The sequence below is a fragment of the Hypanus sabinus genome, chromosome 5 (assembly GCF_030144855.1).
Source record: "Hypanus sabinus isolate sHypSab1 chromosome 5, sHypSab1.hap1, whole genome shotgun sequence".
In the NCBI taxonomy this organism is placed as follows: domain Eukaryota; kingdom Metazoa; phylum Chordata; class Chondrichthyes; order Myliobatiformes; family Dasyatidae; genus Hypanus; species Hypanus sabinus.
The window spans coordinates 162,411,213-162,416,157 of NC_082710.1; positions in this window are offsets into that span (position 1 = coordinate 162,411,213).

Consider the following 4,945-nt stretch of genomic DNA (forward strand, 5'->3'; position numbering starts at 1 on the left):
ATCAAGGAGATTACAGCTTCACGATGGATAGACGACAGTTGAAAGTAATAAACTTGCTCGTCTTTGGTGAGTATTGCACTTATTGGCGGTGTGGCAATGAATCATTCACGGCAGAATCTGTGGTTGTGGGATCCATTAAAAGCCTCACCTACCAGGGTAAAATCTGAAACAAAGGATACAGTCCTAACAGGTAAATGGGGAAAGCAGTCAACACAAATTTGCTTGGCTGAACAGCCTTTTCTGTGTAGGAGGACTCAGAATCTGTGACTAGATACTGAATGCTCACAGTGACTGTGAGATACCTGCCTTTCCATGGTAACAGATTCTCTGTCCACTGTTCTGCAGCTGGGCTCTTTGTTACATCAGAAGGTTGGAATTTCCTGTTGGGCAGGTCACTGGAGAGTGGAGCTAAAGGGGCAGAAAGAGCAGGTGGGGGAGAAGTAATGTGAGGATGAGAGAAGGATTTTCAGTTCTCCCTGGTAAGTTTCAATATGTTGTATTAAGCTTTTCTACTTGCTGATTAGATACTGAGATCGAGGCTGGGAATCCGGATGTCTGCCAGGGTAGCAGATGGAAGGGGTTGGGGTTCTGGGAGCCTCCCCAGGGTAGAGGATGGAAGGGGTTAAGAAGATGGGATTCTGGAAGCATGCCCCAGGTAGCAGATAGAGGGAGTTGAGAGGCTGGGATTCTGAAAGCCTACCCTGGGTAGTAGATGGAAGGGGTTGAGAGGCTTTATAGACTTTCCATCAATCCACAAGCAATCATAACTCGATTAATTCATCTGCATATAATTGGTATGTTTGTATTATGGTCAGTCTGCTGTGTTTAAAGGGTTAAACCTGCAAAGCTACGGAGATCTGAAGAGGGACTGCTGCCTGTGGAACCTTGGGTATCATTGCCCAAATGTTTCAAGAAAAATGAAATTCTCTCCTTCATCCTGAGTCATTTTCAGCCTCGATATGAAGTGCAGTGTGTTGCCATATGGACAAGTACATGTCTGTGTAGATGTAATAAAAAATGTGCAGGGGGAGCACATTTCTCTCTTCCCTCTCTATCTACCCTCTCCCTCCCCCCTCCCTCCTCCCCTTCTCTCTGTACAACCCCCTCTCTACCCTGACCTCACCCTCTTTCCACCCCCTCTATTTCCACCCTGTGGTGAACTACATATACCTGCCTGGACACTGCTCCTGTGGCTCCTCCTGGTATAAAGGCGATTGAGGTCTGAGCCTGGCCTCTCTGTCTCCAGGATGTAGTACGGTGGTCAACCACTGCTTGTTCCTTCTTCCAGTCAATAAAAGCTGATATCTCGCCTTTACGTCTCAGAGAGAGTTATTGATGGTGCATCACACCCACCTTCTCTCTCCACACCCACTCAATCCCCTCTCCCCCCACTCTCTCCCCCATCTCTCTACACCTTCTCTACCCCATCTGCCCCCTCTACCCATCTATCCCCTCTCTACACAATCTCTACCCCATCTGCACCCCTCTACCCCTTACCCCTCTCCCCCTCTCTCCCACTCTCCCACCCTCTCCCATCTCACCCCCTCCCCTTGACCCACCCTCTCCACCCCTCTCCACTCCCTCTCTGCCCCACATACCCCAAACTAGCACCCCCTCTATACCCTCTCCCCAACTCTTTGACCTTTAGCCTCTATGAGTATGCAGGTAAGAGAAGGACAGCCGGGCTACTGAAAAGCATTCTCGGAAAAGAACGGTAGGCATTAGTTAATCTTGTTATAACTGGTGCAGTGTGTTGGGTAATCTGGTTCAAAAAGTTATGTCTCCTTCCTGTGATGTTGCCTCCAGTAGGTGTCCTCGGTGGTAGGGGGAGCTGTACTGGCGATGGAACAAGTCCAGAGAATTGTCCCTACTCATTTCTTTAGTCTTACTGACATTGCGCTTAAGGTTGCTGTTACGACACCTCTCTACCAGCCGACTTAGCTCAGTTCCTTCCGTCACTTCATCACCATCCATGATTCTGCGAATTTTTAAGAGCGGTGCTTCGCCACATCGTTGTTGGCGTAGAGAGAATAGAGCAGTGGGTGGGGAGAAGCACGCAGCTGAGTTGATGGTCGGTGAGACGCAGATGAGGTTTTACCATCTGCACTGACTGTCGGCTCCCGATGAGTATGTAAAGGATCCAGTTGCAGAGGGAGGGTCAAAGGCCCAGGTTCAGGAACTTGATAAGTTTTCAGGGGATGATGGTGTTGGATGCAGAGCTCTTTTCATTGGTTCCAGTATTAAATTAGCAGGTGAATTATTGCCAACAAACCAGCAAATCTGGTGACTCGGCAGGTCATCGATAATGTTGTGGAACCTTGGTTTTTCATTGAAGACTCTTTCATCTGCCTGTTCCTGTAGGGAATTAATATGCTTTCACACAATGTACAAAGGTGACATATCACATGGTCACTGTTCCCACTCTTTTTAGTGTACAGTTGACAATAAATCACTCCGTAATCACTAAACAAGCAATATTAAAAATAAGCTCATTAAAATCAAGCACTGCTATGTACCTTGATGCCAGAAGTGCAAGTTTTGACAAAGGGATGAATTCAATAGAGTTTAGTTAAGAACATACCTAATATCTTTTAAGAGGTAGACTGTCCATTTTAAACAGAGATTGATTTTATAACAGATGTAACACCAGATTAATGCAGTGATTACTGATAACAGACTGCTGCAAATATAGATTAATATTTGGTTAGTGGATCAAATGATTAAATAATATGAAAATGCTAGAAATACTCAGCAGGCCAAGCAGCTTCGGCATAGAAATATGAAGACAACTTTTGGGTTGACTTTGTGTTCGATCTCAGACATTTCTCCTTCCATGGCAGCTGACTGACCTGCCGGTCATTGGTTTCTAGTGAACTGGTCTCTTTGTGACGGTGAGAGCTTACTGCTGACATTGCATCTCATTAATCAGTAGTTTCTCTCTTAGATAAGCTGTCCAAACCTTCCATCTGGATCAACAGCAGCTCTCTGAATTCCACCATCCAGCTCAGCTGTAATGTTGATGGAGATTCTCTGAGCTACCAATGGCGAAAAGACGGAAGGGAGGTCTCCCAGGGTCAGTTGCTGGACGGTAACAAAAGCCTTGTTATCCCGAGCACTTCCAGAAGTGACTGTGGAACTTACACCTGTGTTGTCACCAACCCCGTCAGCTCTGTCCAGGCAAACTACTCGCTAACTATTCACGGTAAGCTTGTTTGTGGATGACATCATGAGGGTACAGTTCATCATCACTGCTGGTGCTGAGCTTCTGAACACAGTCTGTGCAAATCCGTCGTGAAGCAGAGAGAGCAAGAGTCAATCAAAAATCTTTAAATATAAGTCATCAGCAGGTTGGTAGAATGAGAAAAAGAAGAACTATTTCCCCTGAAAACAAAGGTGTTGGTCTCCTATTTCCTCGCTGTATAGAAGCTGTCCCTCAGTGCTGGAGGTAGTGAGGGAATATTCTGTATTAGGTTGCCGAAGCCTTGACTGTTGTCATCATCATCATCAGGTGCCGCGCCCAGTTTGAGCTTTGACGGCCAAGGCCCACACACTCCTGTTTCGGGTCAAGTGGATCAATTCTTTGGTATTCATTTCCAGTTCTCTGGCTGCTGTCTCCATCATCATTTGTCTTTGCCTTCCTCATGCTTTCTTCCCTTCAATCTTTCCCATAATTACCGTGCATTCTAACTCCTCTTTCCTAATCACATGTCCAATGAAATTACGTTGCCTTTTCATGATCTCAATCAAGAACAAGACCCACCCAGCCAACACACTTTTTGTCACACTTCCCTCCGGGAGAAGGTTCAGGAGCACGAAGACTCGTACGGCCAGATTTGGGAACAGCTTCTTTCCAACTGTGATAAGACTGCTGAACGGATCCTGACCCGGATCTGGGCCGTACCTCCCAAATATCCGGACCTGATTTTCACTACCTTACTTTCCCTTTTCTATTTTCTAATTATGATTTATAATTTAAATTTTTATTATATTTACTTCGATTTGTACTTTAGGGAGCGTGAAGCACAGAAACAAATATCACTGTGATGATTGTATGCTCTAGTATCAATTGTTTGGTAACTATAAAGTATTATCTTATCTCATACATTATTGCTCTTCTTGTGTTTGCTCTGTTCATGACATCCTTGTTAGATATTTGTTTTCTCCATAATATTCTTTGCATCCTCCTCAAAAACCACATCTCTGCTGCTTCACTTCATTTCCTCATGTTACTAGATATTGTCCAACATTCTGAGCCAATAACATAACTGGATAAACGTAACATTTCAGTACTCTGAGGTGGGTTGCCATGCCTAGTCTAGTGTTGGTCAGTATACTCTTCAATCTCGTAGAGTTGTCTTTTGCCGTCCCTATTCTGCTTTTGATGTCCATGTCGCACCAGCTATCTGATTTCACCCAGCTGACTTAGTCACTGGGCTGTTACACGACAGTGCAAGGAGTAAAAAAATTACTAGAAGTTACAGTACAAGTAAAATGAATAAATGTGCACAGGACGAATAAAGCATAGAGCAGTACAGGCCCTTCAGCCCACAATGTTCTGCTGACATTTTAACCTACTCTAAAACCAATCTAACCATTTCCTCCTACATAACCCACCATTTCTTTACCATCCATGTGCCTACCTAAGAATTTCTTTATCTCGCTAATGTATCCACCTCTGCCGCCACTCCTGGTGGTACGTTCCATGCACTTAACACTCCATAAAAAAGCTCACCTCTGGATTCCCCCAACACTGTCCTCCAGTCACGTTAAAGTAATGTCCTGTCATATTGGTCTGCTCTGCGAGGTGGTCTATGCCAGTTATCTTGTACACAGCTCATCTTCCTTCACTGCAAAGAGAAAAGTCCTAGCTCACTCACCCTATCCTCACAAGACATGCTCTCTAATCCAGGCAGTATCCTGGTAAATCTCCTCTGCACTCTCTCTA